Source organism: Aquarana catesbeiana, linkage group LG01 (genome assembly GCF_042186555.1).
Source record: "Aquarana catesbeiana isolate 2022-GZ linkage group LG01, ASM4218655v1, whole genome shotgun sequence".
Classification (NCBI taxonomy): Eukaryota; Metazoa; Chordata; class Amphibia; order Anura; family Ranidae; genus Aquarana; species Aquarana catesbeiana.
The window spans coordinates 232159705-232173664 of record NC_133324.1 but is presented as its reverse complement, the minus strand read 5'-3'; positions in this window follow the sequence as shown (position 1 = coordinate 232173664).

Sequence of the window (13960 nt, the reverse complement as noted above, 5' to 3'; positions counted from 1 at the left end):
TCCAGGCTGCAAACAGATCTCTTCTTTTCACACACCACCATCCTGTTTCTGTGAGCTCACCTGTTTAATAGACAGAGCTGTAGTGAAAGTATCTGCCCTCCCAAATTTAACCCCCATCCTAGCCCTGCCCCAGGCTAACTCCCCACATAAGACCCCCCCACACACTCTAAGCCAGGGGTCTAGATACCTCTGACAGAGTGGCAATATACCTAGGGAAAGGTGTCTGAATTCTGATGCAGTCTCCAAAGTCTATGCACCACTATACATTTAAAATCTTGGGGAGAGAGCAACCACCTGGTGACACTGGCCTTTATGTTTTTAATTTGTGCAATCCTCATAAAAGGCAAATGTTCTGACACAAGCCTGAATGATTGACCCAACCAGTAGTGTCTCTAAGGTCCACTTTATCTCATAACACTTCCTTTTCACAATTCATTTTGACTCATCACAGTAGACACTTTTTACAAATACAAAAAAAAGCCAAACAAACGTTGGCATGCTACAACAGGAATCCAATATTGTTCATGATGTTCTTCCCAACACTGTTGCATAAGTTCCCACAAAGGTGTTGCACTTGTAGATTGCTTTGCTTTCACCATTCTACTCAGTTCATCCCAAACCAGCTTGATGGGGTTTAAGTCTGGAGACTGTGTTGGCAATTCCATGATTTGAAGTTTTCCATCTTGTTCTTTCCTTCTAAGGTAGTCCTGACACTGCCTGGAGGTATGTTTAGGGTCATTATCTTGCTTTGGGATGAACCCCTGACCAACGAGGCATATTCCAGAGTAGGGATGAGCCGAACACCCCCCTGTTCGGTTCGCACCAGAACATGCGAACAGGAAAAAAGTTCGTTCGAACATGCGAACACCGTTAAAGTCTATGGGACACGAACATGAATAATCAAAAGTGCTAATTTTCAAGGCTTATATGCAAGTTATTGTCATAAAAAGTGTTTGGGGACCTGGGTCCTGCCCCAGGGGACATGGATCAATGCAAAAAAAAGTTTTAAAAACGGCCGTTTTTTCAGGAGCAGTGATTTTAATAATGCTTAAAGTCAAACAATAAAAGTGTAATATCCCTTTAAATTTCGTACCTGGGGGGTGTCTATAGTGTGCCTGTAAAGGGGCGCATGTTTCCTGTGTTTAGAACAGTCTGACAGCAAAATGACATTTTGAAGGAAAAAACTCATTTAAAACTACCCGCGGCTATTGCATTGCCGACAATACACATAGAAGTTCATTGATAAAAACGGCATGGGAATTCCCCAAAGGGGAACCCCGAACCAAAATTAAAAAAAAAAAATGACGTGGGGGTCCCCCTAAATTCCATACCAGGCCCTTCAGGTCTGGTATGGATATTAAGGGGAACCCCGGCCAAAATTTAAAAAAAAAAATGACGTGGGGTTCCCCCTAAATTCCATACCAGACCCTTCAGGTCTGGTATGGATTTTAAGGGGAACCCCGCGTCAAAAAAAAAAAAAAACGGCGTGGGGTCCCCCCAAAAATCCATACCAGACCCTTATCCGAGCACGCAACCTGGCAGGCCGCAGGAAAAGAGGGGGGGACGAGAGTGCGGCCCCCCCTCCCTCCTGAACCGTACCAGGCCACATGCCCTCAACATTGGGAGGGTGCTTTGGGGTAGCCCCCCAAAACACCTTGTCCCCATGTTGATGAGGACAAGGGCCTCATCCCCACAACCCTGGCCGGTGGTTGTGGGGGTCTGCGGGCGGGGGGCTTATCGGAATCTGGAAGCCCCCTTTAACAAGGTGACCCCCAGATCCCGGCCCCCCCCCCTGTGTGAAATGGTAAGGGGGTACATAAGTACCCCTACCATTTCACGAAAAAAGTGTCAAAAATGTTAAAAATGACAAGAGACAGTTTTTGACAATTCCTTTATTTAAATGCTTCTTCTATCTTCCTTCATCTTCTGGTTCTTCTGGCTCTTCTGGTTCTTCTGGTTCTTCCTCCGGCGTTCTCGTCCAGCATCTCCTCCGCGGCGTCTTCTGTCTTCTTCTCCTCGGGCCGCTCCGCACCCATGGCATGGGGGGGAGGCTCCCGCTCTTCTCTTCTTCTCTTCTTCTTTTCTTCTTTTCTTCTTTTCTTCTCTTCTTCTCTTCTTCTTCATTTTCTTCTCCGGGCCGCTCCGCAATCCATGCTGGCATGGAGGGAGGCTCCCGCTGTGTGACGGCGCTCCTCGTCTGACAGTTCTTAAATAACGGGGGGGGGGCGGGGCCACCCGGTGACCCCGCCCCCCTCTGACGCACGGTGACTTGACGGGACTTCCCTGTGACGTCACGGGGAATGCCACAGGAAAGTCCCGTCAAGTCACCGTGCGTCAGAGGGGGGCGGGGTCACCGGGTGGCCCCGCCCCCCGTTATTTAAGAACTGTCAGACGAGGAGCGCCGTCACACAGCGGGAGCCTCCCTCCATGCCAGCATGGATTGCGGAGCGGCCCGGAGAAGAAAATGAAGAAGAAGAGAAGAAAAGAAGAAAAGAAGAAGAGAAGAAGAGAAGAGCGGGAGCCTCCCCCCCATGCCATGGGTGCGGAGCGGCCCGAGGAGAAGAAGACAGAAGACGCCGCGGAGGAGATGCTGGACGAGAACGCCGGAGGAAGAACCAGAAGAACCAGAAGAGCCAGAAGAACCAGAAGATGAAGGAAGATAGAAGAAAGAAGAAGCATTTAAATAAAGGAATTGTCAAAAACTGTCTCTTGTCATTTTTAACATTTTTGACACTTTTTTCGTGAAATGGTAGGGGTACTTATGTACCCCCTTACCATTTCACACAGGGGGGGGGCCGGGATCTGGGGGTCACCTTGTTAAAGGGGGCTTCCAGATTCCGATAAGCCCCCCGCCCGCAGACCCCCACAACCACCGGCCAGGGTTGTGGGGATGAGGCCCTTGTCCTCATCAACATGGGGACAAGGTGTTTTGGGGGGCTACCCCAAAGCACCCTCCCAATGTTGAGGGCATGTGGCCTGGTACGGTTCAGGAGGGAGGGGGGGCCGCACTCTTGTCCCCCCCTCTTTTCCTGCGGCCTGCCAGGTTGCGTGCTCGGATAAGGGTCTGGTATGGATTTTTGGGGGGACCCCACGCCGTTTTTTTTTTTTTTTTTTGGCGCGGGGTTCCCCTTAAAATCCATACCAGACCTGAAGGGTCTGGTATGGAATTTAGGGGGAACCCCACGTCATTTTTTTTTTTAAATTTTGGCCGGGGTTCCCCTTAATATCCATACCAGACCTGAAGGGCCTGGTATGGAATTTAGGGGGACCCCCACGTCATTTTTTTTTTTTAATTTTGGTTCGGGGTTCCCCTTTGGGGAATTCCCATGCCGTTTTTATCAATGAACTTCTATGTGTATTGTCGGCAATGCAATAGCCGCGGGTAGTTTTAAATGAGTTTTTTCCTTCAAAATGTCATTTTGCTGTCAGACTGTTCTAAACACAGGAAACATGCGCCCCTTTACAGGCACACTATAGACACCCCCCAGGTACGAAATTTAAAGGGATATTACACTTTTATTGATTGACTTTAAGTATTATTAAAATCACTGCTCCTGAAAAAACGGCCGTTTTTAAAACTTTTTTTTGCATTGATCCATGTCCCCTGGGGCAGGACCCAGGTCCCCAAACACTTTTTATGACAATAACTTGCATATTAGCCTTTAAAATTAGCACTTTTGATTTCTCCCATAGACTTTTAAAGGGTGTTCCGCGGCATTCGAATTTGCCGCGAACACCCCAAATTGTTCGCTGTTCGGTGAACTTGCGAACAGCCAATGTTCGAGTCGAACATGAGTTCGACTCGAACTCGAAGCTCATCCCTATTCCAGAGGGTAATGTTGCAAAATGCTGTGGTAGTAGTTTTGGTTCAAGGTACCACTCACTGTGGGCAAGTCGCTGACATTGGATCCAGAAAGGGCCCCAGACCATGCTTCCTCCTCCATGTTTGACAGTTGGTGTCACACATCGATAAACCATCCTTTCATCTGCTCAACAATGTACAAAGCACTGGATCCTCCTGTGTTTCCCCTTGCAGTGCAGCCTGCTTCCCCTTCTCTCCTTCCACTGCCCCTATCCCCTGCCACTCCAATCACTGCTACCCCATTTCCCCTGTTTTCTGGGTCCCCCTGGGGGATTGTTTTAGGATGGAGGAGCTTAGGGGCTGGTAAATATGCCTATTTCCTAAATGAGCATAGTTAGTGATTTCTACTGATCACAGCTGTGTTCATTCATAACTGAAGCATAGTAAACTGTGTTTACTGTGCCTCAGTTTGTGAATGAACATGAAGTCTCAGATCAGTTCCTGTTCATTCATCTCCAGTGCAGCTGAGGTTTTAGAGAAGGGAACCGAGTAATCTATGTCCTCAGTCCTCTTTCTCAAGAGTGAAACATCAGGGATCTTTTTAGACCCCGAATATTTCACCAGAGACTCTCCAACTAGGCAGTTAAAAATGTAAATGGTACAAAAATAAATAAAATTCTACGAAACCCCCCCCCCCCAAAATTGTAAATTTAAAAAAAAATGTTTTGATTGCTCAGTTCTCAGTCTTTGAAACGCTGGGGGACAGATGGAGCATCGGACCGATGCTGCATCCACTTAGGTAAGTATGATTTAAAGAAGAAATAAACCCTTCCCTTTTAACTCCATTGTGCACCATACACTCACAGAGCAGCACCATTCACTTGAATGGATCACATTCGACTCAAAAATATCTTCATCCTGATCATATGCAGGAACATCTACCTCTTGGGTCTTCTCCAGCAGTGGATCAATGATGAAGATCAGAGATCAGCAACCCGCCAATCGCAATCTACCCATCGATCCCTGGTAGACGTGATCCTTCCCTTCGCCGGCATTCAACTGCTACAGGAGGAAAATACAGGGGATCGATGTCAGTCAATGTAGCCCCCGCCACCTCTCCTGTCCCTGTTCCTCTTCTTTCTGCCACCCGGGTCCCTGTCCCCTCTCCTTCCCCCACAGCAATGCTGCCTTCCCTTCTCTCCTGCTGGATGCTGCGGGGGATTGTTTCAGGATGGAGAGCAGGGGAAGAGTCTGGTAAATGACATATTTTCTGAATGATCGGTACCAATCACTCACTGTGTGCATTCATAACTGAAGCATAGTAAACTGTATAATAAATAGAACATAACATTTAAAAAAATAATTAAAAAAAATAAAATAATTAAAAAAAAAAACTACTGAGACTGTTCACTGCCTTACTGACACCATCCATGGCTCTGCTGACACCAACCTCTGCCCTACTGACCCATCCACTGCTCTACTGACACCATCCACTGCTCTACTGACTGACACTGTCCACTTTTAAGGTAGGTATGTTTATATTTTTAGAGTGACATTTGTTTTATTATATTTTTCTAGGTTTTCCTCACTATTTAGTTAGGCCTTGCTAGTTATTTAAAAATAAATAAATAAGGGTGCTGAACTCCTGGTGATCTTAGATCTCTTTTATGTTGTTCAGGTGGATTTTTGCCTCACAAAGGTTGCCTATCCCTGATGTAGAGAATGGCTCTAATGTGATGGGACTGTTTGGGGGATTTTCTTCAGCCCCAGTATTGCTACCCAAACAAAACGTAGGGAGAACCATCTCCGATGGGATTACAATCTGCAACAGAATCCTACCAATTTATCAAATGTAATAAACTAAAATATAACACACTTTAAATAAAAAAAGTAAAAAAATAAATAAATAAGGCAATTAGTAATCAAATGCTTTTGACAAGAGAACAAAAGCAAAACCAACAGTATTTTAGAGAACTGATCTTAATTTGACTCTGTTCTAAAAAATATAAGTGCATCATTTAGAATTTTTTTTAAAAATAATGGTAATTCAATTTAAAGAATATAACACCCCAAATGTGACATTTTCATGACTATGCATAAAAGCTTTGTTATTTCACATTACTTGCACAACAAGTTTTACTTCCTTGTTTCATATTCTAGCCTGTTTGTTTCCGTTGTAATAGTTGTTCATGCAAATCAAAGATATACTGCATGGATTAAAGTGACAGAATCTTATAAAACTGTGAAATGAGGTGAAGTGCTGTGACATTCAGTGTTCCTGGTTCAGGATCCAGCCACTTTACTATACCAAACCCTGCATGTGATTAACAATGGGGTGAGGTTACTAAAAGAAAAGATGTTAAAGGGGTTGAAAACCTACGTGTTGGGGCAGGAGGCGGAGCCTAGCAGAGCAGACATGCATTGTTAGAGCTCCACACCGCTGAGGAGAGAAGAGAAGGACAAAGCGGAGCCTGCAGGCTCAAAAGGTATCCATTTGAACCTTTTTGCCCCAGGGAACAAACTGTGAAAGTTTGGGCAGGAAATATGGTACTGGGAGGAAACCGTGGCAGAAATAAAAATCACCTCACAAAGAGCTCACAGGCACTCACTGCAGCTGAAGCAGCTCCAGTCACCTCACAAGATACAGCATCAGGGCGCTCTCACAGACAGAAAATATCACAGCAAGACTCTCCATTTGAGTCAGATACAGAACAAATCCTCTCACAAACTTCTCCACAAGCCTCCTCAGTATCCCCAGTAATATTATTACAATTTGAAAAGATGCTTCATAAGGCTTTAAAACAAACCTCAGACCAAATAACAAAAAGCCTAACCAAAGAAATAAGAGAGCTGGGAAACCGCACCGCAGCCTTAGAAATAAAAATGGATGAAATTGAAATTACAACCCAAGAAAATATAACAGAATTGGAACAATTAAAAAAAGAGAATTTAATACTTCAAACTAAGCTCGAAGATTACGAAAATAGAGCCAGACGTTCAAACTTGCGCATAAGGGGAATACCTGAAACTGTGACAGACCTGCAATCTACTATTACTGCTCTATTACAAGAACTAAAGCCAGATATCCCTATTGAACGTTTAGAACTGGACAGAGTACACAGAGCCCTCACAGCCAAAAAGAAAGATGGACCCCCACGTGATATAATCACAAAATTTCATTATTACAGAACGAAAGAACAAATACTAATTGCTGCAAGAGAAAAAAAGGAACTTAATTTTCAAGGACACAATTATCAAATTTTTGCTGACCTATCCCAACTTACTATTACTAAAAGACGATCCATGAAACCCCAACTAATGGAACTGCAACGCCACAACATTATGTATCAATGGGGCTTCCCCTTTTCAGTCAGATTTAACTACCAAGGTACAATTTACAGAAGCAGATCAGCAGATGAACTACAACAAACCCTTTTAAAATTAAATCTGACAGAACCCACAAGCAGCAACACTCCCACACGCAGAAGAATGGCGTCATCTTCACCTTCAGGCAGCACCCAGAAAATTTCAGAACAAAATGGGAATCATCATTCTCACAAAAGAGGCCGTTATGCCACATCATCCATGGACCAAGAAGATTCAATGGACTGACATCCTAATTCCTGATATCTCTTCATTTATTATACTAAGAGATGGTTCTCTATAAAAAACCTATATTTATAACTGAATGTAACTGCATTCTGATAGTCACACACTGTGTGGGATCATGTTACATTCCAGTTATATTTCTTATTACTTCTGATTCATATAGCCTTAGAATATATAAGTGAAATAAGGAAATTCTTGTTCAGTTATATATTATCAGGTAATAACAATAGATTTATTACTTTTTAGGACAAATATGTTCAATAATCCAGAAGTAATGGAAGCTTTTTCTTTCTTTTCTTAAAACAAATATATTATTACCTAACTAGTTCCTAGAATTATGTTTTTGTTTATTCTAATCTGAAGCAATACAACCCCAATTTTATGAGTTAACATATCTAAACAGTTGCATATGAATAAAATATGTAATTGTTTACTCTAAAAGGGTTAAAATCCCAAAATAATTCATACTATCTTCATCAATACCAAAGTTATTAACAGTACCTTTCTAACTGAATTATTTAGCCTAGGGCAAGACTAACCATATACAACCACCCTGGAATAAATAATTTCAACAAAAACTATATTCTGCACTCCAATTAATGAAACATCATTTTGATGTCTTTTGACATAGCACTTCTCTCCTGTAAGCGGAAGATCCGTGTACCCCCATTAGCCCTCCTCATTCTCCCAACCATATTATGTGGGAGTGTGACGAAGGCACTTATTCCCCTGAGAGAGATATTTATTCTCTTTCACGGGTAAATTGTGATTACTTGCAAAAAATAATTTATACAATGTATCATCTAATCTCATATGTTTTTTGTTTACTCTTTACTCCAGAATTCACTGGTTTCTTTTCTATCTATTCATCTCTTCAGTCCACACAGGTTGATCTGCGCAGTCAGCTCTGCATAACAAAAAGTAAGTCAAAACTATTTGATCTATTGCCATGGCACCACTGAATATACTTTCCCTGAATGTTCAGGGAATAAATGTCCCTCAAAAAAGGACCAAAGCCTTCCGTACTTTCCATAACAAGAAGGCTCACATAGTATGCCTCCAAGAAACACACTTCACCAAAGATTCTACTCCAAAATATATTTCTCCTTTTTATCAACAAATTTACACGGCTTCTGCCTGTACCAAGCAAAGGGGAACTCTAATTGCATTTCACCGATCCACACCATTCACCTTATCATCAGAAATTAAAGACCCAGAAGGTAGATACCTGATACTCATGGGTTATATAATGGATACAGCAATCACGGTGATTTCCTACTACGCTCCTAACAAACAACCTACACCATTCCTCTCACATATATTACAAGTGATTAATACACACAAAATAGGAACAGTGATAATGTGTGGGGATTCGAACCAGGTCCTCCTCCCATTTCTAGATAAATCACCTTTTACACCATCCAAAATAACCTCTAGATTACCTTTTTCTCAACTTCTTTCCAAATACAATCTGGTAGATTCATGGAGAGAAAGTAACCCAATGAAAAAGAAATTCACTTATTTCTCGCACCCTCATCAAACCTTCACCAGAATAGATCATATTTTTCTAACAATAGGAATGATACCAGAAATTATTGCATCAGATATAATTCCGATTCCGTGGTCTGACCATAATGCAGTATACACTACTATAGCCTCAGCCATACCAAAAGCGCATGACCCAACGTGGTACTTACCGGACATAATGCTCAAACACCCACTACATCAGATGGCCATTGAACAAGCTTTAAAGGAATACATATCAATTAATAATACAACAGACATCTCCCCAATAACACTGTGGGAAGCTCATAAGCCTGTCTTGCGTGGTACAATACAAAGACAAATGGCACTATTTAAACGGGAACGCAAAAATCTAGCAAAAAAACTAGAACTCAATTTTAATGCAGCCTACATATCATTTCAAGATAATCCATCTCAGAGTACAAAATCTCATCTGGAAAAATCTAGATTGGAATACGATCTATTTCTCACTGAGTCAGTTGATAAATCCCTCAAACACTCCAAACACAATTTCTACATGAATACAAACAAACCAGGTACATATTTGGCTCGGGCATTAAATTCAACTAACAAATCTTTCAAACCAATACGTTTGAAATTATCAAAAAATGTTTACACTTGTAATCCAGTTAAAATAGTCCATAAATTTCACTCACATCTCGCAACTTTATACAAAACAAACAATGAATTTAATCCTACAGAAGCTGAATCCTTCTTCTCAAAAATAACCTTACCTGAGTTATCTCAGAATCAAAAAAGCAGTTTGGATGAGCCTATAACTATAGATGAAGTTGCTAACGCCATAAAAGACCTAAAACTTAACAAAAGACCAGGCCCAGACGGCTACTCGGCTTTATACTATAAAACATTCTCAGAAATACTCTCTCCCATTCTCACTGAAACTTTTAACAAACTTCTAGATGGACATTCTTTTCGGCAAGAAACACTAATGGCAATTGTTTGTATGATCCCAAAACCCCTTTCTGATGATACTTCCTGTGTGAATTATCGGCCTATCTCTCTGTTAAACCTCGATATTAAATTATTAGCAAAAATAATAGCAAAACGCCTCAATAGCATTATAGGAAAATTAATACATAGAGATCAAGTAGGCTTCATGCCAAATAGACAGGCAGGCGATAATATACGCAGGGCAGTGTTATTGGCACATATTGCTAAAAAACGGAAAATCCCTTTATGTTTTCTATCTCTCGATATTAAGAGGGCATTTGACACAGTATCCTGGCAATATATGCAATATTCATTACAAAAATGGGGTTTTGGACCCCACTTTTTAACATGGATCAAAGCATTATATAATAAACCCAAAGCCTATATAAAATATGCTGGATACAAATCTGAAGCCTTTAATATCGAAAGAGGTACCCGACAGGGTTGCCCATTATCTCCCTTATTATTTGCCCTTATACTCGAACCCATGGCCCAATACATCAGAACAAACCAAACTATAACTGGCATTGAAGTAGGAGGTATTACACACAAATTATGTATATTTGCAGACGATATATTACTCTTTCTATCATCACCACAGGTCTCTGGTCCTAACTTAATACCAGCTCTTGATGGATTTGCAGCCCTATCCGGCCTTATGATTAATCCTAAGAAATGCCTAGTGCTTAATATTTCACTCACAAACATGGAATTGATCCCGGCTAGGGCTGCACTCCCATTCACATGGGCAGAAAAATAAATCCCATATCTTGGAATTCATTTAACAGCATCTCATTCTGACTTATTCTCAACCAATTATCCTCCTGTATTAAGACAGATCACAAATCTAATAAAACAATGGTCGCAACTTCCTTTATCCTGGATAGGGAAGATTAATGCAATCAAAATGACTATTCTACCCAAATTGCTTTATCTATTCAGAGTCCTCCCTATTCCAATTCCTTCCTATTTTTTGAGAATAGTACAAAAAAGTGCAACTTCGTTTATATGGGGCTCTTCTAAACCACGTATACCTATACACACACTACATCTTCCCAAAAATAAAGGAGGCCTGGGATACCCTAATTTTACTAACTACTACAGAGCAGCACATTTGGCCAGTCTGTCCAAATACCATGCAAAACAGGAAATCCCATTATGGGTATTTATAGAGGCTTCAGAAAATGACCCTCTATTAATATCAAATTTATTATGGCTTGATCCTAAAGACCGCTTTAAAATTCATAATCCCATAACTAAACACTTCTTATCTCTCTGGGATAAACTAAAAACGAAATATCAGTTACAATCTCCACACAATCCTCTCCTTTCTTTTATCAGAAATACGGCTTTTTATCCGGCATGGATCTACCCAAATTCTTTTAAAGCTTGGACAACATCAGGCATTCAGACACTAAATGACTTCATAGCATCTAAATCATTCCTTTCATTCCCATCGCTTAGAGAAAAATATGATCTACCAAACTCTGAGATATTTAGATATCTCCAAATCAAAAATTTCTATACACTATTCCTAAAGGGGGATACACCATTATCCCAATTATCCATTTTTGAATCAATCTGTACAAAAGATCCATTTGCTAAAGGTACAATTTCATCACTTTATAATCAATTATATGGAGTAGCAAATCTTAATAGACCCTCTTACGTTCAGAGGTGGGAGGAGGACCTGGGACGAACTTTAGAAGACACGGACTGGTCTAATATATGGCTCACATCTAAGTCATCTTCACCCAACATCTTGGCACTGGAGACAAATTATAAAGTCCTAACTCGCTGGTACCTTGTACCCGCTAGAGTGGCAAAATATTCACCTAATACCTCAACTCTTTGTTTTCGAGGATGCCCAGAAATAGGCACATATTTACACATATGGTGGACGTGCCCAGTAATCCAAACCTTCTGGAAGGAAGTCTTCGTGATTGCATCTAAAATATTTAAAAAAATAATACAACCAGATCCATATTTAACTTTACTTAATCTAAAACCGGAATGGTTAACACTCTCTCAATTCAAACTTATGATCCAACTAATAACGGCTGCAAAACAAACAGTGGCCAAGGCATAGAAATCTCCTACATTGGTACTAGCAGAAACAATTCACAGAATGAATAATACAATGTCCCATGCTAAGATGGTAGCCATCGATCAAAATCAAATTCCAAAATTTGAAAAACTTTGGCATCCTTGGATAAAACAACAGTTCCTGTCAAATTTCAATGACTCTGTCCTGTTGCAATGGTAACAGATTAAATGACTTACAGACACCCATTCTAAGGCTTCAAAGAGAACTAAAAAGAATAATAAACTGACGAGCGGGACAACCTTGTGGACCATACCTCTACCTTTCAACCCTTTTTCTTCTTTCTCTTTCCTTTTCTCCACCTTACGATTAAAGCTCATTATCAGAATTTATTTGACCTATATACACTCTACTTGTAAACAATATGTATAGTAGGTATAAATCATTTAAATACCTACAAAAGTAACTAAGGAAATGATATATATCTTTAATTTAGGTTTACGTGAACCCAATGTTTAATATTTGAAATTTCATGATATTTACCTATATAAACCCTACTGTAAAACAATGAGCTTACTTTATAGATCCTTGTAAACTTACTTTATGTATCTTTATGTATCTTTATAACATTGTATACTCAATAAACTTCTTTTGACAAGGAAAACCTACGTGTTTTCATTAAAGTGAAAAAAAAACACCTGACAGTGACAGGCCCCCCAGCCCCCCCCCCCCCCCCGTTTTACTTACCTGAGCCCTGGAACTTGACCCACGGGGATACTCTGTCTCTCTGCCCGGGGTTCTCGGCTCTTGATTGGATAGAAAAAAGAGGGGGTAAAACTGCGCTATGGTGAAATACACAAACAATAACAGTACAGCTGCGATTCATCTATGCAACACAAACAGTGAAATATTGGAAAAAAGGGGGGTTTGAATCGCGCTAAGAAAGATTTAGCAATCATATACATCATTGCCAAACCAAATCAATGAGTGAGAGAATCCCCATTCGTGCAATGAACATAAAATTCAAAAACACATTAACACATTAATAATCACTCAAAAATAATAATAAACCAAAGAAATCATATAAGACTCCATATGCTGACATATGAATCACCCAAGTGGTATAAATGGTATAAAGCTCAAAAAAGTTCCAAGAAACATGGATTCTTGCTGTGAGGCGAAAAACAGTGCTTGTTCCACCACCATAAAAAGACACTGGCCGCTTACCAGAAACTCATGATCCCCCGTTACAGAGGATCAGAAAAGCTGTTTTCAATATTTGAATCGAACCACGACCAATGGACCAGAAGTTTTACACCGGGATAAAGCATCAGAGGCCTGGGTATCTTACTGGGGATGTTCACACTGACAGGTACTCAGACATCAGCCCATAGCATTATGGATGCGGCATGAAAGAAAAAAATAAATAAAGGAATAAAACTCACATGATAGTAGACAAAAGTAGGCATATAGTGTAGTCTAGAGCTCCGGCCGAGAGCTCACAGACAGCCCGTCCTACTGGAAGCAACAGCGGCAATGGGAGGTGACGAGAACACATCGCTCTGCCCTATGCGGTGTTTCGTGATAGAGTCACTGGTGGTGCGTCTCGTCACCTGCCCTTATAGCACAAAGGGCCTGACCAAGCCTCGCTTTGAGTTCCTGTCCATCGGCGGACATGTGCAGAGAATCTGCAAGTCCCACACGCTGAGTAATGCCTCACTAAACCAAGCCTCACTGTTGATGCCGCTCCATCAGCAAGGCTGCCCAGATTAAGTGATAACTACTAGGTACTGTCAAGTGCGCAAGTGCGTACGTAATCAATGGGGAAAACAGTCCCATATCTAAATGGCAGACCCCGCTAGCTGGAAGTGGGATATAAGGTCAGGTATCTGGGAACCACAAAACTTTTATAGTGTCAGGTACCACAGAAATGAAGTAAAAAAGCCGACCAGGCATTAAAAAGTTGTCAAGTCAGCCAGCACGATCCGTGTCACAGACCGGACCTAGTTTAATATAAGCATAGGGGACAT